Here is a 25,929-nt window from a genome sequence, read left to right on the forward strand (position 1 = left end):
CTTGAGGGCGAAACCATGTCAACGATCAAGAGTAAACTGACAGGTGGATGACGGACAGGTGGTTGATGGGATAGCGAAACAGTGTGAGTAAATGTCATCAGAACCACTTGCTCCTGTGGTCATGAACGACAGCATCGATTGATTGGGCCAAATGCCCTGGTTTTGTGTTTTAACTTCTATCGATGTCTATGGTAGAAAGAACGAAATATTGTAGGAAAGAAAAACTTGCATTTCTAGAGCGGCTTTTACAACTCAGGACGTCCCAAAGCGCTTTACTGCCAATGAAATACCTTTTGAAGTGTAGTCACTGTTGTAATGTGGGAATTGCCACGCAGAATCCTGAAGAAAATTAAGTTCAGCTCTGAATGTTGTGGAATTTACCCAAGAATATATGTGGCTATTGTTTGTGTTAAATAACATCATGTTTTGGATAAAATGTTGCATAAGAGTGTTTGGGGGATGTTTCACCACGTTTTCACTCTTTCGACGGTCAGATTAAATGTCTGGACTCGCGTTTGCAGTTCGTCAGCATGTGGAAAGACTTTTCTCCAATTATTTCATCCAAAGCTTGCTCTAGTCTGCGTTCATAACCAAAGACTCTCACCCTTTGAGTCATCTTAACTTGGTCAACGATTAGGCCGGATTAACACATCAGTTTAACTGGTCATTTATCTCAGTGCTGTTTGTGGGACCTTGTTGTGGGCGAATTGTTTTTCAGATTACCCTCCAAAAACAAGATGACTGCAATTCAAAATCATTTCATTGGCTGTGAAGAGTTCTGGCAGCTTCGGAAGAAGTGAAGCGCGCTGGAGGAATGGAAGGTTTTGTTTCTTTCTCAATTTCTTTCTCTCTCTCTTTCTTTCCTTCATTCTTACTTTCACTTTGTCTTTCTATATTTCCTTCTCTCATTCTTTTTTTCTCTCTTTCTTTCTTTCCTTCTTTCTCTCTTTCTTTATTTCCTTCATTCTAACTTACTCTTTTTCTTTCTATTTTTCCTTCTTTCATTCCTTCTTTTTCTCTTCCTTTCTTTCTTCCTTTCTCTCTTTCTTTCTCTCCTTCTTTCCTTCTTTCCTTATCTCTTTCGTTCCTTCTCTGTTTACTTTATTTTTCTTCCTTATTTATTGCTCTCTTTCATTCACTCTTTCCTTCTTTCTTTCTTTATATCTTACTTTTCTTTCTCCCTCTTTATATACACGCATATATATATTTACAGATATATATTTACATATATACAGATATAAACCTTCAAGTCTTTCAGTTGCTCCATTCCTTTCATTTTGTGCTGCAATCAATTTTTTCTCTTTTCTCTCTGCCTGATCGACTAAAATGACGGTGTCCTCGTGAAGGCCAAGAAATTTGTCTCAGGTAATGGCACAAATCATGTGCAATCACAGGATTCATAGAGTCATAGAGTTATACAGCACAGAAAGAGGCCCTTCGGCCCATCGTGTCTGCACTGCCCATCAATCCCTGTCCAATGTAATCCCATTTTCCAGCATTTGGTCCATAGCCTTGTATGCAATGGCATTTCAAGTGCTCATCCAAATGCTTCTTGAATGTTATGAGGGTTCCTGCCTCTACCACCCTTTCAGGCAGTGAGTTCCAGACTCCAACCACCCTCTGGGTGAAAAAGTTCCTCCTCAAATCCCCTCTAAACCTCCTGCCCTTTACCTTGAATCTATGCCCCCTTGTTATTGACATCCCTATTTGGGGAAAAGTTCCTCTTTATCTACCCTATCTATGCCCCTCATCATTTTGTACACCTCAATCAGGTCCCCCCTCAGCCTTCTTTGCTCCAAGGAAATCAACCCCAGCCTGTTTAGTCTTTCTTCATAGCTGAGGCGCTCCATCCCAGGTAACATCCTGGTGAATCTTCTCTGCACCCTCTCCAAAGCAATCACATCCTTCTAATAGTGAGGCGACCAGAACTGCACACAGGACTCCAGCTGTGGCCTTACCAGCGTTTTGTACAGCTTCATCATAACCTCCCTGCTCTTATATTCTATGCCTCGGCTAATGAAGGCAAGTATCCCATATGCCTTTTTAACCACCTTATCTACCTGTTCCGCTGCCTTCAGGGATCGATGTACATGTACAGCAAGGTCCCTCAGACCCTCTGTACTTCCTAGGGTCCTACCACTCATTGTGTATTCCCTTGCCTTATTTGTCCGTCCAAAATGCATCACCTCGCAATTATCAGGGTTAAATTCCATTTGCCACTTTTCTGCCCATCTGACCAACCCGCTGATATCGTCCTGTAGCCTGAGGATTTCCTCCTCTCAATTTACCACCCCACCAATTTTCGTGTCATCTGCGAACTTACTGATCATACCTTTTACATTCTCATCCATATCATTTATGTCGATCACAAACTGCAAGGGACCCAGCACCGATCCCTGAGGTACCCCACTGGACACAGGCTTCCAATTACAAAAGCAACCTTCGACCATCACCCTCTGCCTCCTGCCACTCAGCCAGTTTAGTATCCAATGTGCCAAGGCACCCTGGATCCCATGGGCTCTTACCTTCTTGACCAGTCTCCTATGCGGGACTTTGTCAAAAGCCTTACTGAAGTCCATGTATACCACATCCACAGCATTTCCCTCATCCGCACACCTAGTCACCCCCTCGAAAAATTCAATCAGATTGGTCAGACATGATTTACCCTTGACAAAGCCATGCTTTCATCCTTACAAATGAACTGAATATCAGGCGCTGCGCACAAAGGGTGGCTGATCCGACAGCGATGGTTTCCTCCACTGCCCGAGATGAATTACTTGGTCAAAATGTCTATATCCCCCTGAGGTCTCTTACACACTTACATCTTACACACCAGCTCATAGTTAGTGACGTGCTTTTCAAAGAGCCAGCACAGGCAAGTTGGGCCGAATGGCCTCATTCTGTGCTGGAGGAAGCTATGATCCTATGATCATCAATCGACTTAATGCGCAGGTTCACCATGTCCACTGTCCTCTCAAGGGGGAGTTGGAGAAGCGCCTATCTATTCTCCTTACAACAGAATCCCCTATCACTAGAGCTCTCCCGCTCTTTTTTTTCCAGTCCTGTGCAGCAGCACCACCCATGGTGCCAGGAAGTTGGCTGCTGCTGCCTTCCCCCGATTATCCATCTCCGTCAACCATATCCAAAGTTGTGAATCTGTTAGAGAGGGGGATGGCCACCGGGACCCCTGCGCTACCTGCCTGCACCTTCTACTCTGCCTGGTGGTCACCCATTCCCTTCCTGCCTGTGCAGCCTTTACGTGCGGTGTGACCAACTCATTAAACGTGCTATCCACGATGTCCTCAGCATCGCTAATACTCCAATATGTATTCATTCGCAGCTCCAGCGCCGCAATGCGGACTGCCAGTAACTGCAGCTGGATACACTTCACGCACACATGGTCGTCAGGGACACCAGAATTGTCCCTGTTTCCCACATAGTGCAGGAGGAGCAGGCAACGGGGCCGAACTGTGCTGTCATGACTTGCCTTTTAATTAATTAAAATTAAATCAAATCAATACCACCAATTACACTACAATTAAATGATATACTTAAGAGCCCTTGTTTACAAGCACTCCCCGCTACACAACAGAGATCTTACAAACTATAATGACAAAAATTAAAACTTCTAAACTTTATAAACTATTAACCTTAACTGTAAAACTATAGAGTAGTATAAATAGTCACCTGGCTGTATGCACCCAATCAGCTGCTTCCTCTTTCCCGCGTCACTTTTTCAATCGTGACGTGGCTCTGGAACGCTATTGCTGGTCTGTGAGATTGGTCAGCCTCTGAAAAAAGCCCATGAACGTGAGTTTAAATACTCACCGGCTTCTCCCGACACTGGGCCTCTGAAAAAAACCTGCAAAAGTGAGTTTAAATACTCACCGGCTTCTCCCGACACTGTGGCGTGAATGTTACCTGCAATTTATCAGCCCAAGCCTGAACATCGTCCGGGTCTTGTTTTATGTGGGCATGGACTGCTTCATCATCTGAGGAGTTGTGAATGGCACTGAACACTGTACAGTCATCAGCGAACATCCCCAGTTCTGACCTTATGTTGGAGCGAAGACCATTGATGAAGCAGCTGAAGATCGTTGGGCCTAGTACACTGCCCTGAGGAACTCCTGCAGCGATGTCCTGGGGCTGTGATGATTGCCCTTCAATCACCACAACCATCTTCCTTTGTGCTTGGTATGACTCCAATCATTGGGGATTTTTCCCCACGATTCCCAATGACCAGTTTTACTGGGGCTCCTTGATGCCACACTCGGTCAAATACTGCCTGGATTTCAAGGGCAATCACTCTCACTTCTCCTCTGGATTTCAGCTCTTTTGTCCATGTTTGGACCAAGGCTGTAATGAAGTTGGGAGCCAAGTGGTCTTGGCAGAACCCTAACTGGGCATCAGTGAGCAGTTACTGGTGAGTAAGTGCAGCCTTACAGCACTGTCGATGACACCTTCCATCACGTTGCTGATGATGGAGAGTATTCTGATGCGGCGGTAATTGGCCAGATGGGATTGGTCCTGCTTTTTGTGGACAGGACATACCTTGCTGTTTTCCACATTTTTGGATAGATGCCAGTAATGTAGCTGTATTGAACAGGTGGGTTAGATGCATGGCTAGTTCTGGAGCGCAAGTCTTCAGAATGGTAGCCGGTGTGGTGTTGTCAGGGACAATAGGTTTTGCTGTATCCAGTGCGCTCAGCTGTTTCTTGACATCACATGGACTGAATCGAATTGGCTGAAGACTGGCTTGCGGGATGGTGGGGACGCCAGGAGGAGGCTGATATCGATCAGGCCGGGTGGTCCGTCCAGTTTCATTTTTATTATTTTATTTCGTAGCGGTTTGTTACAACTGAGTGTCTTGCTAGGCTATTTCGGAGGGCAGCTAATAGTCAACTATTTTGCTATGGGGCTGAAGTCAGATATAGGCCAGGCCAGGTAGGGACAACAGATTTCCTTCCCTAATGGACATTATTGAAGCAGAAGGGTTTGTACAACAATCGGACAGTTTCATGGTTACAATTCCTGATGCTAGCTTTCTTTTTGGTGAGGTGAAGTAGAGTCGAAGGAGCCACGTGTGGAGACCAGTTAGGGCAAATGTACTGTTTCTGTGGTGCAGACTCTGGAATATTATGTAACACCCGCTTTAAGCAGCCACTGAATGATCCGGTACTCACAGCACTTCCCTTTCAAACAGACACAGAATGATCCAGGACTGACAGCACATCCCTTTTAAACAGACACAGAATGATCCGGGACTGACAGCACAGCACCTTCAAACAGACACAGCTTGATCCAGGACTAACAGCACATCCCTTTTTAATAGACACAGACACAGAATGATCCGGGACTGACAGCACACCACTGTAAAGAGACACAGAATGTTCCGGGACTGACAGCACAGCCACTTTAAACAGCCACAGAATGATCCGGAACTGACAGCACACCCCGTTCAAACAGATGCAGAATGATCCTGGACTAACATCACATCCCTTTTAATAGACACAGACACAGAATGATCCAGCACTGACAGCACATTCCTTTTAAACAGACACAGAATGATCTGGGACTGACAAACACATCCTGTTGTTTTTGTGACTGGAAGCCTTTGTCCAGTGATGTACTGCAGGGATTGGTGCTGGTTACGTTGCTGCTTGTAGTGTACATTAATGATTTCGATATGAACGTAGGAGCTATGTTCAGTTAGTTCGCAGATGACACAAAAATTGGTGGAGTGCTAAATAGCGAGGTGGGAAGCCTCAGGCTAAACGATGCTTTAGCGGGTTGGTCAGATGGACAGAACAGTGGCAAATGAAAATTAACCTTTAAAAATGTGAGGTCTTGCATTTTGGGTGGACTAACAACGCAAAGGAATGCACAATGAATGGTAGGACCCTAGGAAGGAAAAAGGATCAAACGAACCTTCGTGTGCATGTACATAGATCCCTGAATGCAGCAGGACAGGACAGCTAGTGCGAGCAAGCACTGAGTGCGAGTCATCAAAGCGTGCTGTGAGTTTGGGTAAGTGTGAGAGTTCTTAAATTGTTATTTCTCTTTAAATCATTCTCGATAAGATTGTTTAAGCAGTTTAAGTAAAGGGGAAAAGTTAAAAGTTAAGTATTTCGGATTCTGTTGGTTTAAGAAGAGTAAAAAAAGGTTACACTGCGGTAGGAGTAAATTGGCACAGCAGGCAGTGGAAATCAGTTTTCTAACCATTCAGTAGGGGTGACTCATTTGGCTGTAAACAAACAAACATTATATAAAGACCAGTCCTAGTGCGAGCAAGCACTGAGTGCGAGTCATCAAAGCGTGCTGTGAGTTTGGGTAAGTGTGAGTTAGGGTAAGTGGGGTGTTAGGTGCTTTTTCAGACTTTAACTCTGTGGGTTGCAGTTAATAAGGCCTTTCTGGTGCAGAGTAACTGTTGGTAAACCATTTAACTGGTGTAACTAGAGGGATTGGTTTAATTTAAATCCAATTAATTAAAGGGGATTCTAGCATCTATAATCGGGCAGAGGGTGCCCATAACTAGCAATAAAAAATTAAATTAATTACATAGATTTGGAGCAGGTGATGTGTTACTGTTGTGAGATGTGGGAGCTGGTGAACCCCATTGAGGCTCACGGTGATTACGACTGTGACAATTGTCTGCTGCTACAGGAACTCCAGCTCTGTGCTGATGAGCTGGAGTCTAAGCTTCAGACACAGCGACACATCAGGGAGGGGGAGAAGTACCTGGACTCTGTGTATCAGGAGGTGGTCACAGCTATGAAGTTAAGTAATTCAGATGTAGCCCATGGTCACGGACAGGACGGTGTGACTACGAGTGAGGCAGGTACGGGGATCCAGGAGGTAGAGCTGGAGGAGCCGCAGCCCTTGCTCTTGTGCAACAGGTTCGAGGTTCTTACTCCCTGTGGGGACAGGAGCAGGGACTGCAGGGAGGATGAGCAACCTGGCCACAGCACCGTGGAACGGGGGGCCATTCAAGAGGGGGGAGTAAATAGAAATGTTGTAGTGGTAGGGGATAGTATAATTAGGGGGATAGATAGAGTTCTCTGCAGCCGAGAGCGAGAGTCCCGAAGGCTGTGTTGCCTTCCCGGTGCCGGTTTTAAGGACATCATCTCTGGGCTGGAAAGAAACTTGCAGTGGGAAGGGGGTGGATCCAGTTGTCGTGGTCCATGTTGGTACAAACGACGTAGATGGGACTAGGAAGCCGGTTCTGTTAAAGGAGTATGAGCAGCAAGGGGTCAAATTAAAAGACAGAACCTCAAGGGGAATAAACTTTGGATTATTACTTGAGCCACGAGCGAATTTGGCTAGAACGAATAAAATTAGAGAGTTAAATGCGTGGCACAAGGACTGGTGTGGGAGAAATGTGTTATGCTTCCTGGGACACTGGCACCAGTACTGGGGCAGGAGGGAACTGTTCCGTTGGGACGGGCTTCACTTTGCAAGTGCTGGGACTAAAGTCCTGGCGGATCATATAACTAGGGCTGTAGAGAGGGCTTTAAAGTAACTAGTGGGGGGGGAGGTTTCTAGAGAGCAAATAATAAAAACGACAACAGAGAAGGTCATAGACTTAGGTAGCAGTGGGGAAATTAAAAACCAGAGCGTGTCAGGAAGGGGCAGAAGGTATGGAGTAAAAGGTAAAGTAATAAAAAGGGCAAAAGCAGGAGCTAATTGTCACATGGCGAGGCGGTGGTGTAGTGGTTATGTCACTAGACTATGAATGTAATAAACTCAGTCAAAAATGCTTTGAGAATATGGGTTCAAATCCCACCACGACAGCTGGTGGAATTTAAATTCAATTAAATTGAATTCTGGAATTAAATGTTAGTCTCAGTAATGGCAACCATGATGCCACTGTCGATTGTTGTAAAAACGCATCTGGTTCACTAATGTCTTTTTGGGAAGGATATCTGCCGTCCTTACCTTACCTGGTCTGGCGTACATTTGTCTCCAGACCCACAGCAATGTGGTTGACTCTTAATGGCCTAGCAAACCACTCAGTTGTTAACAAATGCTACAAATAAGAATAAGACTGGACGGACCACCAGGCATCGACCTCAGCACCGGAAACGACAACGACAATAGCAAACCCAGCCCTGTCGACCCTGCAAAATCCTCCTTACCAACATCTGGGGGCTTGTGACAAAATTGGGAAAGCTGTCCCACAGACTAGTCAAGCAACAGCCTGATATAGTCATACTTACCGAATCATACCTTACAACCAATGTCCCAGATATCAACATCACCATCCCTGGGTATGTCTTGTCCCACCGGCAGGACAGACCCACCAGAGGTGGTGGCACCATGGTATACAGTCGGGAGGGAGTAGCCCTGAGAGTCCTCAACATTGACTCAGGACCCCATGAGGTCTCATGGCATCAAGTCAAACATGGGCAAGGAAACCTCCTGCTACTTACCACCCTCCCTCTGCTGATGAATCAGTACTCCTTCATGTTGAACACAAATTGGAAGAATCACTGAGAGTAGCGAGGGCACAATATATCCTCTGGGTGGGGGAATTCAATGTCCACCATTAAGGGTGGCTCGGTAGCACCACAACTGGCCGAGTCCTAAAGGACATAGCTGCCAGACTGGGTCTGCGACAGGTGGTGAGGGAATCCAACAAGAGGGAAAACCTACTTGATCTCGTCCTCACCAATATACCTGTTGCAGATGCATCTGTCCATGACAGCATTGGTGGAAGTGACCACCGAACAGTCCTTGTGGAGACGAAGTCCCGTCTTCATGCTAAGGATACCCTCCACCGTGTTGTGTGGCACTGCCACCGTGCTAAATGGGACAGATTTCGAACAGATCTGGCAACTCAAAACTGGGCATCCATGAGGCGCTGTGCACCATCAGCAGCAGCAGAATTGTATTCAACCACAATCTGTAACCTCAGGGCCAGGCATATCCCTCACTCTACCATTACCATCAAGCTGGGCAATCAACCCTGGTTTAACGAAGAGTGCAGGAGAGCACCAGGCATACCGAAAAACGAGGTGTCAACCTGGTGAGGCTACAACACTGGACTACTTGCATACCAAACAACGGAAGCAACATGCGATAGACAGAGCTAAGCGATCTCACAACCATCGGATCAAATCAAAGCTCTGCAGTCCTGCCACATCCGGTCGTGAGTGGTGGTGGACACTTAAACAGTTAACAGGAGGAGGAGGCTCCAAAAATATCCCCATCCTCAATGATGGTGGAGCCCAGCACCTGAGTGCAAAAGGCAAGGCTGAAGCATTTGCAACCTCTTCAGCCAGAAGTGCTGCGTGGATGATCCATCTCGGCCTCCTCCTTAGGTCCCCAGCTTCACAGATGCCAGTTTTCAGCCCATTCAATTCACTCCACGTGATGTCAAGAAACGGCTGAAGACACTGGACACTGCAAAGGCTACGGGCCCTGACAACATTCCGGCAATAGTACTGAAGACTTGTGCTCCAGATCTAGCTGCGCCCCTAGCCAAGCTGTTCCAGTACAGCTACAACACTGGCATCTACCTGGCAATGTGGAAAATTGCCGAAGTATGTCCTGTCTACAAAAAGCAGGACAAATCCGACCCGGCCAATTACCGTCCCATCAGTCTACTCTCAATCATCAGCAAAGTGATGGAAGGTGTCTTCGACAGTGCTATCAAGCGGCACTTACTCAGCAATAACCTGCTAACTGACGCCCAGTTTGGGTTCCGCCAGGGCCACTCAGCTCCTGACCTCATTACAGCCTTGGTCCAAACATGGACAAAAGAGCTGAACTCAAGAGGTGAGGTGAGAGTGACTGCACTTGACATCAAGGCAGCATTTGATCGAGTGTGGCATCAAGGAGCCCTAGCAAAACTGAAGTCAATGGGAATCAAGGGGAAAATTCTGCATTGGTTGGAATCATACCTAGCACAAAGGAAGTTGGCTGTGGTTGTTGGAGGTCATTCATCTCAATCACACGACATCACTGCAGGAGTTCCTCAGGGCAGTGTCCTAGGCCCAACCATCTTCAGCTGTTTCATCAATGACCTTCCCTCCATCATAAGGTCAGAAGTGGGGATGTTCGCTGATGATTGCACACTGTTCAGCACCATTCGTGAATTGTCAGATACTGACGCAGTCCGTTTCCCTATGCAGCAAGACCTGGACAACATTCAGACTTGGGCTGACAAGTGGCAAGTAACATTCGCACCAAACAAGTGCCAGGCAATGACCATCTCCAACAAGCGAGACTCTAACCATCTCCCCATGACATTGAATGGCATTACCATCGCTGAATCCCCCACCATCAGCATCCTGGGGGTTACCATTGATCAGTAACTGAACTGGACCAGCCATATAAATACTGTGGCTACAAGATCAGGCCAGAGGCTGGGTATTCTGTGGCGAGTGTCTCACCTCCTGACGCCCCAATGCCTTTCCACCATCTACAAGGCACAAGTCAGGAGCGTGATGGAATACTCTCCACTTGCCTGGATGAGTGAAGCTCCAACAACACTCAAGAAGCTCGACACCATTCAGGATAAAGCAGCCCGCATGATTGGAACTCCATCCACCATTTTCAACATTCACTCCCTCCACCACCGGCGCACTGTGGCTGCAGTGTGTACCATCTACAAGATGCACTGCAGCAACTCGCCAAAGCTCCTTCAACAGCACCTTCCAAACCCGCGACCTCTACCACTTAGAAGGACAAGGGTAGCAGACGCATGGGAACATCACCACCTACAAGTTCCCCTCCAAGCCACACACCATCCTGACTTGGACCTGTATCGCCGCTCCTTCACTGTCGCTGGGCCAAAATCCTGGAACTCCCTTCCTAACAGCATTGTGGGTGTACCTACACCATATGGACTGCAGCGGTTCAAGAAGGCGGCTCACCACCATCTTCTCAAGGGCAATTAGGGATGGGCACTAAATGCAGGCCTAGCCAGCGACGCCCACATCCCATCAATGAATTAAAAAAAATATAATTGATAATTCTCTATCTGAATGCACGTAGCATTCGTAACAAAATAGACGAATTAATGGCACAAATAACTACATATGGGTATGATCTTGTGGCCATTACAGAAACATGGCTGCAGGGTGACAATGCCTGGGAATTAAACATACCAGGTTATTTAACGATCAGGAAGGATAGGCAGGAAGGAAGGGGAGGTGGGGTGGCTATGTTAATAAAGGAAGAAACCACTGTAATACAGAGAAATGATATTGGGTCAAAAGATCAGGATAATGAAACAGTTTGGGTGGAGGTAAGGAATAATAAGGGGAAAAAAACACTAGTGGGCGTAGTCTATAGGCCTCCGAACAGTTGCAACTTTGTTGGACGGAGTATCAATCAGGAAATAGTTGAGGCTTGTAATAAGGGAACATCTATAATTATGGGGGATTTTAACTATCATATTAATTGGACAAATCAAATTGGGCAGGGCTGCCTTGAGGATGAGTTCATTGACTGTATTAGGGATGGGTTTCTTGAGCAGTATGTAACTGAACGGACCAGGGGGCAAGCAACCTTAGATCTGGTCCTGTGTAACGAGACAGGATTAATTAATAATGTCCTAGTAAAGGATCCCCTTGGAATGAGTGACCATAACATGGTTGAATTCCATATTCAATTAGAGGGTGAGAAGGTTGGATCTCAAACAAGCGTGCTAAGCTTGAATAAAGGAGACTATGAATGTATGAGAGCGGAATTGATGAGAGTGGATTGGGAAAATAGATTAAAGGGTAAGACGATACATGATCAGAGGTGTACATTTAAGGTGTTATTTTACAACTTCAAAAAAATATATATTCCACTGAGTAGAAAAGGGTGTAAAAGAAAAGACAGCCATCCGTGGCTAAGTAAAGAAATTAAGGATAGTATTCGACTAAAAACAAGGGCATATAAGGTAGCCAAATCTAGTGGGAGGATAGAGGATTGGGAAAACTTTAAAAGACAGCAAAAAATAACAAAAATATTGATTAAGAAAGGGAAGATAGATTATGAAAGTAAATTAGCAAAAAATATAAAAACAGATAGTAAGAGTTTTTATAGTTATATAAAAAGAAAAAGGGTGGCTAAAGTAAATGTTGGTCCCTTAGAGGATGAGACCGGGAAATTAATGGTGGGAAATATGGAAATGGCAAAAACACTGAATGAATATTTTGTAGCAGTCTTTACAGTAGAGGACACTAAGAATATCCCAACACTGGACAAACAGGGGGCTATAGGTGGGGAGGAGCTGAACACGATCAAAATCACTGAGGAAGTGGTACTCGGTAAAATAATGGGACTCAAGGCGGATAAATCACCTGGACCTGATGGCTTACATCCTAGGGTCTTGAGGGAAGTGGCGGTAGGGATTGTGGATGCATTGGTAATAATTTTTCAAAACTCCCTGGACTCAGCAAAGGTCCCGGCAGACTGGAAAACTGCTAATGTAACACCCTTATTTAAAAAGAGCAGTAGACAGAAGGCTGGAAACTATAGACCAGTTAGCCTAAAGTTTGTGGTAGGTAAAATTTTGGAGTCCATTATTAAGGAGACAGTAACAGGACATTTGGATAATCATAATTTAATAGGACAAAGTCAGCATGGTTTTATGAAGGGGAAGTCATGTTTGACAAATTTGCTGGAGTTCTTTGAGGAAGTAACATATAGGGTGGATAAAGGGGAACCAGTGGACGTAGTGTATTTAGACTTCCAAAAGGCATTTGACAAGGTGCCACACAAAAGATTATTGCTTAAGATAAAAAATCACGGGATTGGGGGTAATATTCTGGCATGGATAGAGGATTGGCTATCTAACAGAAGGCAGAGGGTTGGGATAAATGGTTCATTCTCAGACTGGCAATCAGTAACTAGTGGTGTTCCGCAGGGGTCAGTGCTGGGTCCCCAACTCTTTACAATCTATATTAACGATTTGGAGGAGGGGACCGAGTGTAACATATCAAAGTTTGCAGATGATACTATGATGGGAGGGAAAGTAGTGAGTGAGGAGGACATAAAAAACCTGCAAGGGGACATAGACAGGCTAAGTAAGTGGGCAGAGATTTGGCAGATGGAATACAATACTGGAAAGTGTGAGGTTATGCACTTTGGCAGGAAAAATCGTAGAGCAAGTTATTATCTTAATGGCAAGAAACTGGAAAGTACTGAAGTACAAAGGGATCTGGGGGTCCTGGTGCATGAAACTCAAAAGGTTAGTATGCAGGTGCAGCAAGTGATTAAGAAGGCCAATGGAATGTTGGCTTTCATTGCTAGGGGGATAGAATATAAAAATAGGGAGGTATTGATTCAGTTGTACAAGGTATTGGTGAGACCGCACCTGGAATACTGCATACAGCTTTGGTGTCCATACTTAAGAAAAGACATACTTGCTCTCGAGTCAGTACAAAGAAGGTTCACTCGGTTAATCCCGGGGATGAGGGGATGGATATATGAGGAGAGGATGAGTAGATTGGGACTCTACTCATTGGAGTTCAGAAGAATGAGAGGCGATCTTATTGAAACATATATGATTGTGAAGGGGTTTGATCGGGTGGATGCGGGGAGGATGTTCCCGATAATGGGTGAAAATAGAACTAGGTGGCATAGTCTTAGAATAAGGGGCTGCTCTTTCAAAACTGAGATGAGGAGGAACTACTTCACTCAGAGGGTGGTAGGTCCATGGAATATGCTGCCCCAAAAAGCTGTAGAAGCTACATCATTACATAAATTTAAAACAGAAATAGACAGTTTCCTCGAAGTAAAGGGAATAAAGGGTTACGGGGACCGGGCAGGAATTTGGTCATGAGTCTAGGTTCAGATCGGACATGGCCCTGTGGGAAGCGGAGCGGGCCCAGGGGCTGTGTAGCCTGATCCTGCTCCTATTTCGTGTGTCTAATTCTGTTAGATTCAGGAGATGGTTCTGTGATAGTAGATTGGCAGCTAGGATCAGATCAGCCATGATCTTATTGAATGGCAGAACAGGCTCGAGGGGCCGATTGGCCTACTCCTGCTCCTATTTCTTATGTTCTTATGGTCTTATAGGGTCTGATGAAAGGGAGGAACTGAAAGAAATCAGTATTTGTAGGGAAATGGTGTTAGGGAAATTGACGGGATTGAAGGCCGATAAATCCCCAGGGGCTGATAATCTACATCCTAGGGTACTTAAGGAAGTGCCCCTAGAAATAGTAGATGCATTGCTGATCATCTTCCAACATTCGATGGAATCTGGAACAGTACCCATCGATTGGAGGGTAGCTAATGTTACCCCACTATTCAAAACAGGTGGTCGAGAGAAAAATGGGAATTACAGACCGGTAAACCTGACATCGGTAGTGGGGAAAATGCTAGAGTCCATTATAAAAGATGTAATAGCAGAGCACTTGGAAAACAGTGACAGGATCGGACAAAGTCAACATGGATTTACAAAAGGTAAATCGTGCTTGACTAATCTACTGGAATTTTTTGAGGATGTAACTGGTAAAATAGACAATGGAGAACCAGTGGATGTGGTGTATTTGGACTTTCAAAAGGCTTTCGATAAGGTCCCGCATAAGAGATTAGCGTGTAAAGTTAAGGCACATGGGATTGGGGGCAAGATATTGACTTGGATAGAGAACTGGTTGGCAGACAGTTGACAAAGAGTTGGAATAAATGAGTCTTTTTCCGAGCGGCAGGCAGCAACTTGTGGGGCACCGCAGGGATCGGTCCTTGGACCCCAGCTATTCACAATATATAATAATGATCTAGACAAGGGAACTAGATGTAATATCTCCAAGTTTGCAGATGACACAAAGCTGGGTGGGCGTGTGTGCTGTGAGGAGGATGCCGAGAAACTCCAGTATGATTTGGACAGGTTGGGTGATTGGGCAAAAGCATGGCAGATGCAATATAACGTGGATAAATGCGAGGTTATCCACTTTGGTGTCAAAAACAGGAAGGCAGATTATTATCTGAATAGCAATAGTTTAGGAGAAGGGAAGTGCAACGAGACCTGGGTGTCCTTGTACAGCAGTCGCTGAAGGTAAGCATGCAGGTGCAGCAGGCAGTTAAGAAGGCAAATGGTATGTTGGCCTTCTTAGCGAGAGGGTTTGAGTACAGGAACAAGGATGTCTTGCTGCAGTTGTACAGGGCCTTGATGAGACCACATCGTGAGTACTATGTGCAGTTTTGGTCGCCTTATCTGAGGAAGGATGTTCTTGCCATGGAAGGAGTTCAGCGAAGATTCACCAGGCTGATACCTGGGATGGCAGGAATGACGTATGAGGAGAGATTGGGTCGATTGGGGTAAACTCGCTGGAGTTAAGAAGAATGAGAGGGGATCTCATTGAAACTTATAAAATTCTGACAGGACTGGACAGACCAGATGCAGGAAGGATGATCTCGATGGCCGGGGAGTCCAGAACCATGGGTCACAGTCTAAGGATAAGGGGTAAGCCATTTAGGACTGAGATGAGGAGGAATTTCCTCACCCAGAGAGTGGTGAACCTGTGGAATTCTCTACCACAGAAGGCAGTAGAGGCCAGTTCATTAAATATATTCAAGAAGAAGTTGGATATATTTCTTAAGGCTAAAGGGACCAAGGAGTATGGGGAGAAAGCAGGGATGGGGTACTGAATTTGGATGATCAGCCATGATCGCATTGAATGGTGGAGCAGGCTCGAGGGGCCGAATGGCCTACTCCTGCTCCTATCTTCTATGTTTCTATGTTTCTATGTCCTTATATTCGATAAAATTAATACTCAACTAGAAACCGTTCTAGAAACCAGGAAGCTGGTAAAAAGACAGAAGCAGAGTGCGGTAGTTATTGGGTGTTTTTTTGACTGGACGATGTAAAGAGTTGGCCCCCCTGCATCACTGCTGCGACCGTTGCCCTTCTTGCTATTTCAACAATCTGGACTTGGGTACAGGAGGCAGACGTATCGACATATGCTGCTAACACGAAAAACATGGAGCCTGTGTAGCTGTGAAGGAACCGTCAGTGAACATTTAGAGAAGAATATGGAGAGGAAATGTACACCAAATGGTGTGTTAAAAGCTGCCGAGGAGTCTCCAACAATAGATATTTACAGAGCAGTGGAGACCATTCGGCCCACTGTGTTAATTCTGGGTCTTTGCCACAGCAATACTAAACTAAACCCACTGACACACTATCTCCCCATAGACCTGTATCAATCGCAGACTAATCCCACTGCCCCACTCGCTCCCCAAAGCCCTGTAACAATCCCAAACTAATCCCACTGACCCGCTATCTCCCCATAGCCCTGTATCAATCCCCAAACTAATCCCACTGCCCTGCTCACACCCCATAGGCCTGTATCAATCCCAAACTAATCACACTGCCCCGCTCTCTCCCCAAAGCCCTGTAACAATTCCAAACTAATCCCACTGACCCGCTACCTCCCCATAGCCCTGTATCAACCCCCAAACTAATCCCACTGCCCCACACACACCCCATAGACCTGTATCAATCACAAACTAATCCCACTGCCCCGCTCTCACCCCATAGCCCTGAATCAATCCCAAACTAATCCCACTGCCCCGCTCACACCCCATAGACCTGTATCAATCACAAACTAATCCCACTGCCCCGCTCTCACCCCATAGCCCTGAATCAATCCCAAACTAATCCCACTGCCCCGCTCACACCCCATAGACCTGTATCAATCACAAACTAATCCCACTGGTCCGCTCTCACCCCATAGCCCTGAATCAATCCCAAACTAATCCCACTGCCCCGCTCACACCCCATAGCCCTGTATCAATCACAAACTAATCCCACTGCCCCGCTCTCACCCCATAGCCCTGAATCAATCCCAAACTAATCACACTGCCCCACTCACACCCCATAGACCTGTATCAATCCCAAAAAATCCCAGTGCCCCACTCTCTCCCCATAGCCCTGCGCCGGCACTTTAAAAGAGCTCTGCAATTAATTTCATTCACCTGCCCTTTCCCCAGAGCCCTGTAATGTTTTTCCTTCAAGTATTTATTCAACTTCCTTTTGAAAGTCACTATTGAATCTGCTTCCACCGCCCTTTCAGGCAGCACATTCCAGATCACAACAACTTGCTGCTTAAAAAAATGTTTCCTCATGTCACCTCTGGTTCTTTTGCCAATCACCATAAATCTGTGTCCTCTGGTTACCGAACCTTCTGCCAGTGGACACACTTTCTTCTTATTTACGCTATCAAAACTATTCATAAGTTTGAAAATCTCTATCAAATCTCCTCTTAACCCTCTCTGCTCTAAGGAGAACAATCCCAGCTTCTCCAGTCCCTCCACATAATTGAATTCCCTCATCCCTGGTACCATTCTGGTAAATCTCCTCTGCACCCTCTCTAAGACCTTGACATCCTGTGTTGTCTTTAACAACATAGCACTGATTTGACACGTTCCTGTGAAAGATAATTGATCATTAAGAGATTGTAAATCTCACCTGCTTGCTGCTGGGGTTTGCCGATGTTGAGCTGAGACTGTAAGTGCAATGGTTTTGAAATGACAATCAGAGGGGATGTGGTTTAGACGTCACATGAATGAAATGACAGTTTCATCTTAAAAAGGAGAAGTGTAAGTGAAGGCAGTCCACGAGGAGGCTGGATTGGCTCGTGTGTGTCATGGGCTGTGGTAACCCACTGTCCAAACTGCCTACTGTGGGCAGCAGCAGCTGTCACAGCTGGGAGCCCCTTTCTTTATCTTTACAACTTCCCTTCTCCACCTCTCCCCTCCTGCTGACAACCATCACAACTGGTCCTCTGCTCAGCCATTGCCCACAGCCAGCAGGGCGAGTGGAGAAGAAGCCAGGCTCATTCACCCTCTCCCTAACAGAGGGCCACAGACACCAATTGTAACCGCTGCCCAGGCTCAGGTCAGCTCCCTCAGCACAGGCCGGGGATAAAGCCTGGGCCTTTCCAAATGCAAGGAAGCAAGAAACAAATACTGGCCAGGAAAGGCTCAGCGAGTTCGAGAAATCTGTGCGTTTGTTTGATTGAAACCAAAACAGCTTCGAACCCAAGGATGCTTCATACAGGTGGAGAAATTCAGTTCACTTTTTCGACACAATTCAAATCAGGAGAAGCAATGAACACGTTGAAACCGGCAAATATGAACACATCTATCACTAAGCAACAATAGATTAAGGAGCATATGGCACAGAAAAGGAAGAAATGAAAGAAAGATTCAAAGAAAGAAAGAAAGTACAAGGACTTGGGGTTTTATACACTGGCACTGTGTTTCGTTCTGCGCCGGGAGAGCAGAGGGCACAATCGGAACATCATCCACATCAGTGCCTGAAACATGGTTCAATAGGAACAGGAGGAGTCCATTCAGCCCATGAGCCTGTCAAACCGGAACAGGAGGAGGCCATTCAGTCCCTCGAGCCTGTCAAACCGGGACAGGAGGAGACCATTCAGCCCCTTGAGCATGTCGAACAGGAACAGGAGGAGGCCATTCAGTCCCTCGAGCCTGTTACACAGGAACAGGAGGAGGCCATTCAGCCCCTCGAGCCTGTCAAACCGGGACAGGAGGAGACCATTCAGCCCCTTGAGCCTGTCAAACAGGATCAGGAGGAGGCCATTCAGTCCCTCGAGCCTGTTACACAGGAACAGGAGGAGGCCATTCAGCCCCTTGAGCCTGTCAAACCAGAACAGGAGGAGGTATTTCAGCCCCTCGAGCCTGTCAAACAGGAACAGGAGGAGGCCATTCAGCCGCTCGAGCCTGTCAAACGGGAACTGGAGGAGGCCATTCAGCCCCTCGAGCCTGTCAAACCGGAACAGGAGGAGGCCATTCAGCCCCTCGAGCCTGTCGAACAGTAACAGGAGGAGGCCATTCAGCCCCTCGAGCCTGTCAAACAGGAACAGGAGGAGGCCATTCAGCCCCTCGAGCCTGTCAAACAGGAACAGGAGGAGGCCTTTCAGCCCCTTGAGCCCGTTACACTGGAACAGGAGGCCATTCAGCCCCTCGAGCCTGTTACACAGGAGGAGGCCATTCAGCCCCTCGAGCCTGTTAAACCGGGAACAGGAGGAGGCCATTCAGCCCCTCGAGCATTTTGCACAGGAACAGGAGGAGGCCATTCAGCCCCTCAAGCCTGTTACACTGGAACAGGAGGCCATTCAGCCCCTTGAGCCTGTCAAACAGGAACAGGAGGAGGCCATTCAGCCCTCGAGCCTGTCAAACCGGAACTGGAGGAGGCCATTCTGCCCCTCGAGCCTGTCAAACCGGAACAGGAGGAGGCCATTCAGCCCCACGAGCCTGTCGAACAGGAACAGGAGGAGGCCATTCAGCCCCTCGAGCCTGTCAAACAGGAACAGGAGGAGGCCATTCAGCCCCTTGAGCCTGTCAAACAGGAACAGGAGGAGGCCATTCAGTCCCTCGAGCCCGTTGCACTGGAACAGGAGGCCATTCAGCCCCTCGAGCCTGTTACACAGGAGGAGGCCATTCAGCCCCTCGAGCCTGTTACACAGGAACAGGAGGAAGCCATTCAGTCCCTCGAGCATGTTGCACAGGATCAGGAGGAAGCCATTCAGTCCCTCAAGCCTGTTACACTGGAACAGGAGGCCATTCAGCCCCTCGAGCCTGTTACAATGGAACAGGAGGACATTCAGCCCCTCAAGCCTGTTACACAGGAAGAGGTGGAGGCCATTAATTCCCTTGATCCAGTTACACAGGAACAGCTAATTTATTATTAATGTTTCATGTGATGTGTTTGCTCTGAAATAAATTGTTAAAAATGTTAACCTACATTGGCCGTGAATCATAGAAACATAGAAACATAGAGATAGGAAGAGTAGTAGGCCATTCGGCCCTTCGAGCCTGCTCCGCCATTCAATGAGATCATGGCTGATCTTCGTCTGAGATCTTAGCTGATCTTACCAGTTCAGTACCCCATCCCCGCCTTTTCTCCGTAACCCTTAATCCCCTTAGCCTTCAGAAATATATCCAATTCTCTCTTGAAAATATTTATTGAATTAGCCTTCACAGCCCTCTGTGGCAGGGAATTCCACAGGCTCACCACTCTTTGAGTGAAGAAATTCTTCCTCATCTCTGTTTTAAATGATTTGCCCGCTATTTTTAGACTGTGGCCCCTGGTTCTGTGCTCCCCTGCCATTGGAAACATTCTCTCTGAATTCAGCCTGTCCATGTCGCCCGCAGGGCAGGCGAGAATTCTACCCCTGAACCACCAATGCTCACAGGGACGACGATGCCCATTTTCCGTTAGCTACAATTTTATTTTGATTTTGTTAATAGAAGCGAGGACACTGCGGTAAAATAAAAAGCGAAATGCAGCAGATGCTGGATCTGAAATTGTTCATTAAATGTTGGAAACACTCCACAGGTCAGGGAACATCTGTGGACAGAAAAACACAGGGTTAACCTTTCAGGTCCATGAACTCTCGGTAGAACTAAGATTTTGCAGCTTTGTAGGTCCCGTGTCAGTTTCCTTCCAAACTTTTTAAACTTTTAAACTGCTCACAAATTACAAAATTAAGAAACTAACCTTCCCTCGAAAAACAAATGACCCGTACGGGGATCGAACCCACGACCTTGGCGTTATTAGCACCACACTCTAACCAACTGAGTGAACCGGCCCATCTGTAATGCTCATTTATACTACCATCCCTGTTTCTGGTCTTTGCCCGCTAAGTCACTGTCTTTGAAGGCTGTAAAAGAAAGACTTGCATTTCTACAGGGCTTTCACGACCTCAGGACATCCCAACGTGCTTTACAGCCAATGAATACTTTTTGAACTGTTTTGCATCTGTGACAGGTAGATTGGTCAGGGGGAGGTCAAATAGGTTTTCCCCTCGTGTTGGTTCCCTTACCACCTGCCGCAGGCCCAGGCTGGCAGCTATGTCCTTCAGGACTCGAACAACTCGGTCAGTCGTGCTGCTACCGAGCCACTCTTGGTGATGGGCATTGAGGTCCCCACCCAGATTACATTCTGTGCCCTTGCTGCATTCAGTGCTTCTTCCAAGTGGTGTTCAACATGGAGGAGCACTGATTCATCAGCTGAGGGAGGGTGGTAGGTGGTTATCAGCAGGAGGTTTCCTTGCCCATGATGTTCCTGTGTAACAGGCTTGAGGGGCTGAGTGGCTTCCTCCTTTTCCTGCATAACAGGCTGAATAGCCTAATCCTGTTCCTGCATAACAGGATCGAGGGGCTGAATGGCCTCCTCCTGTTCCTCTATAATATGCTCGATGGGCTGAATGGCCTCTTCCTGTTTATGTGTAACATACCCGAGGAGCTGATTGGCCTCCTCCTGTTCCTTTATAACAGACTCGAAGGGCTGAATGGCCTCCTCCTGTTCCTGTATAACAGACTCAAGGGGCTGAATGCCCTCCTCCTGTTCCTGTGTAACAGGCTCAAGGGGCTGAATGGCATCCTCCTGTGCATGTATAACAGGCTCGAGGGGCTGAATGGCCTCCTCCTATTCCTGTGTAACCGGCTCGAGGGGCTGAATGGCCTCCTCCTGTTCCTGTCTAACAGGCTTGAGGGGCTGAATGGCTTCCTCCTTTTCCTGTATAACATGCTCGACAGGCTGTATAGCCTCCCCCTGTTCCTGTATAACAGGCTCGTGTGTCTGAATTGTCTCCTCTTGTTCCTATGAAACAGGCTTGAGGGGCTGAATGGCCTCCTCCTGTTACTGTGTAACAGGCTCGAGGGGCTGAATGGCATCCTCCTGTGCATGTATAACAGGCTCGAGGGGCTGAATGGCCTCCTCCTGTTCATGTATAACAGGCTTGAGGGGCTGAATGGCCTCCTCCTGTTCCCGTATAACAGACTCGTGTGTCTGAATGGCCTCCTCCTGTTACTGTGTAACAGGCTCGAGGGGCTGAATGGCATCCTCCTGTGCATGTATAACAGGCTCGAGGGGCTGAATGGCCTCCTCCTGTTCATGTGTGGCAGGTTTGAGGGGTTGAATGGCCTCCTGCTGTTCCTGTGAAACAGACTCGTGGGTCTGAATTGCCTCCACCTGTTCCTTTATAACTGGATCATGGGTCTGATTTGCCTCCTCTTCATCCTATGTAACAGGTTCGATGGTCTGAATGGAGTTCTACTGTTCTTGTACAGATCTTGTATCGCTGAACAGCTTCCTCCTGTCCAATGCAACAGGCTCGAGGCGTTAAAGGCCTCCTCTTGTCCCTGTGTAACAGGCTCGAGGGGCTGAATGGCCTCCTGCTGTTCCTGTATAACAGGCTAAAGGGGCTGAATGGACTCCTCCTGTTCCTGTGTAAAAGGGTCATGGGACTGAATGGTCTCCTCCTGTTCCTATGTAAAACGGCCATGGGACTGAATGGCCTCCTCCTGCTCCTGTGTAACTGACTCAGGGGTTGAGAGTACTCAGAGGGAAAGTGTCGGGCGGTAGTTTCCCTTCTCTGAATTACCGATTTACTGCAAAATGTACCGTCAGTGGAGGAACCACCGAACCCTGACCCAAAATCCGACTCTGGTGGGACTCGAACCCACAACTATTTGAATGCTTTAATCTGTCATACAAGCAGAAGTCCAATGCGCTATCCATTGCGCCACAAAGCCAATTACATAAAATTCTGTTACAAAAGCAAAATAGTGCTGATGCTGGAAATCTGAAAAATAAACAGATGAAATGCTGGAAACACTCTGCAGGTCAGGCAGCATTCCATGACTGTTTAAAAGGGGTGTTCTTTCAGTCCCGGATCATTCTGTGTCTGTTTAAAAGGGACATGCTATCAGTCCCGGATTATTCTGTGTCTTTAAAAGGGACATGCTGTCAGTCCCGGTTTATTCTGTGTCTGTTTAAAAGGGACATGCTGTCAGTCCCGGATTATTCTGTGTCTGTTTAAAAGGGATGTGCTGTCAGTCCCGGATCATTCTGTGTCTGTTTAAAAGGGACATGATTTCAGTCCCAGATTATTCTGTGTCTGTTTAAAAGGGATGTGCTGTCAGTCCCGGATTATTCTGTGTCTGTTTAAAAGGGATGTACTGTCAGTCCAGGATCACTCTGTGTCTGTTTAAAAGGGATGTGCTGTCAGTCCCGGGTCATTCTGTGTCTGTTTAAAAGGGATGTGCTGTCAGTCCCGGATCATTCTGTGTCTGTTTAAAAGGGATGTGCTGTCAGTCCCGGATCATTCTGTGTCTGTTTAAAAGGGATGTGCTGTAAGTCCCTGGTCATGCTGTGTCTGTTTAAAAGGGATGTGCTGTCAATCCTGGATCATTCTGTGTCTGATTAAAACGGGTGTTACATAATATTATAGAGTCTGCCCCACAGAAACAGTCCATTTGCACGAACTGGTCTCCACACGAGCCTCCTCCTTCTCTATTTCTCCTCACCCCCCAAATAAAATTGGAATCAGTAATGGTAACCATGAAACTGTCGGATTGTCGTAAAAACCCATCTGGTTCACTAATGTCTTTCAGGGAAAGAAATCTGCCGTCCTTACCTGGTCTGGCATTTGTGTGACTCCAGTTGCATAGCAATGTGGTTGATTCTTAACTGCCCTCTGAAATGGCCTAGCAAGCCACTCAGTTGTAACAAACCGCTATGAAACAAAATAATAAAAATGAAGCTGGACGGACCACCTGGCCTGATCCATATCAGCCTCCTCCTGAGGTCCCCACCATCACAGAAGCCAGTCTTCAGCCAATTCGATTCACTCCACGTGATTTCAAGAAAAGGCTGAGCACACTGGATACAGCAATTGCTCTGGGCCCTGACAACACCCCGGCTATTATTCTGGAGGCTTGTGCTCCAGCCAAGCTGTTCTAGTACAGCTACAACACTGGCATCTATCCAACAATGTGGAAGACTGCCCAGGTATGTCCTGTCGACAAAAAGCAGGACAAATACAATCCAGCCAATTTCCGCCCCTTCAGTCTACTCTCTACTCTCAATCATCAGCAAAGTGATGGAAGGTGTCATCCACAGTGCTGTATGGTGGCACTAACTGACCAATAACCTGCTCATTCATGCCCGGTTTGGGTTCTGCCAAGAGCACTCGGCTCCCGACTTCATTAAAACCTTGGTCCAACATGAACAAAGGAGCTGACCACCAACATCCTGGGAGTTACCATTGAACATAAATACTGTGACAACAAGAGAAGGTCAGAGGCTAGGCATTCTGCGTCTGGTGCCTCACCTCCTGACTCCCGAAAGCCTTTCTACCATCTACAAGGCACAAGTAAGGAGTGTGATGGAATACTCTCCACTTGCCAGGATGAGTGCAGCTCCAACAACACTCAAGAAGTTTGACACCATCCAGGACAATGCAGCCCACTTGATTGGCACCCCATCCACCACTTTAAACATTCACTCCCTCCACCACCGGCGCACCGTGGCTGCAGTGCGTACCATCTACAAGATGCACTGCAGCAACTCACCAAGGCTTCTTCAGCAGCACCTGCCAAACACGCAACCTCTTCCACCTAGAAGGACAAGCGCAGCAGGCGCATGGGAACACCCCCACCTCCAAGTTTCCCTCCAAGTCACACACCATTCTGACTTAGAAGTATATTGCCGATCCTTCATCGTCGCTGGGTCAAAATCCTGGAACTCCCTCCCTAACAGCACTGTGGGAGCACCTTCATCACAGGGACTGCAGCGGTTCAAGAAGGCGGCTCACCACCACCTTCTCAAGGGGCAATTAGGGATGAGCATTTAATGCTGGCCTTGCCAGCGCACCCACATCCAATAAACGAATTTTAAAAATCCTATCAGCATATCCTTCTATTCCTTTCTCCCTTCCTCTTAAATGCATCTGTAGTATTCGCCTCAACTACTGCTCGTGGGAGCTCCTTCCACATTCTCAGCGCTCTCTGGGCAAAGAAGTTAATCCTGAATTCCCTGCTGGATTTATCGGTGAGTATTTATGTCCTGTCTTCGCTGAGCTAGTTCCTGACTCACTCACAGTAGGAAGCATTTTATCGCTGCTAGCGTGCAGCTGCGATGGCTGAGTGGTTAAGGAGTTGGACTCGAAATCCAAAGGGATTTCCCCGCCAAGTTCGAGCCCTGCTCGGAGCGACTTTGATGCAAATTCTTTATTTTATTTCATCGGCTCCCTATGGCGATCACTGGCCCCGAAATTGATCAGAATTCCCTCCACTGCACTTTATTACACTGATTAACCCAAAGTTCCAATTGAAACACTAATAATTTATTGGCATCAATTAGATATTGTGGATTTGTTGGGAACTAGTGAGCAATACACACAGAAAGCAGCATCAAAAATATTAATTAATAAAGAGCCCTGCAGTGTTTGGTATGGAATCACCTTCAGCTACTAAGTGGGAACACGGTTTGGTTTTATAAAACTGAACACGAATTAAAAAGTGTGTAAAAAGACCGTGGCAGGACTCGAACTTGCCATATTTGTTAACCTAAAAATTAATACCGAAGATTGACACCTTATCCATTAGGCCACGCGACCAGTAGGAGTAATTTGTAGATCAGCGCCATCTGTGGACAGATAGACACAGGGTCAACCTTCCAGTTCCTTGAGCTCTCGGCAGAACTAAGGTTTTGGAGCTTTGCTTCAAAGTATTACAGCTCCAAACTTTTCAGCAAATAGCAAAATTAAGAAACTACCCACACCATCAAAAAGTAAATGGCCCATACGGGGATCGAACCCGTGACCTTGACATTAATTAGCACCACACTCTAACCTACTGAGCTAACCGACCTGCTTTAACTGCTTTTGCTGTTAAATTCAATTTATGTTGATTTTTGGTTTTTGTCAGTTGTCAGTGCTCCGGTTTCCTGCCACAGTCCAAAGATGTGCGGGTTAGGTTGATTGGCTATGATAAATTGACCCTTAGTGTTAGGGGGATTAAATACGTGGGGTTACGGGGATAGGGTGGGATATGTGTTGGTGTAGGGGTTATGGGGATCGGGTGGGATATGTGTCAGTGCAGGCACGATGGGCCGAAATGGCCTCTATCTGCACTGTGGGGTTACTGTGATTCTGTGACTTCGAAGGCTGTAAA

At 46.8% G+C, this 25,929-nt stretch overlaps 1 non-coding gene across 1 annotated transcript; it reads right to left on the minus strand.

The window, feature by feature from the left end:
* Window positions 1-22,412: 22,412 nt before the first annotated feature.
* trnar-ucu (transfer RNA arginine (anticodon UCU)) lies at window positions 22,413-22,506 on the minus strand. Its single transcript has 2 exons — window positions 22,470-22,506; window positions 22,413-22,449 (listed from the first exon to the last, which is right to left on the minus strand). It is a non-coding gene; the product is annotated as a tRNA-Arg (tRNA).
* Window positions 22,507-25,929: the final 3,423 nt, after the last annotated feature.

The sequence above is a fragment of the Somniosus microcephalus genome, unplaced genomic scaffold, assembly GCF_052327205.1.
Source record: "Somniosus microcephalus isolate GS21.2 unplaced genomic scaffold, FLI_Smic_1.0 unresolved_chr8, whole genome shotgun sequence".
NCBI lineage: Eukaryota > Metazoa > Chordata > Chondrichthyes > Squaliformes > Somniosidae > Somniosus > Somniosus microcephalus.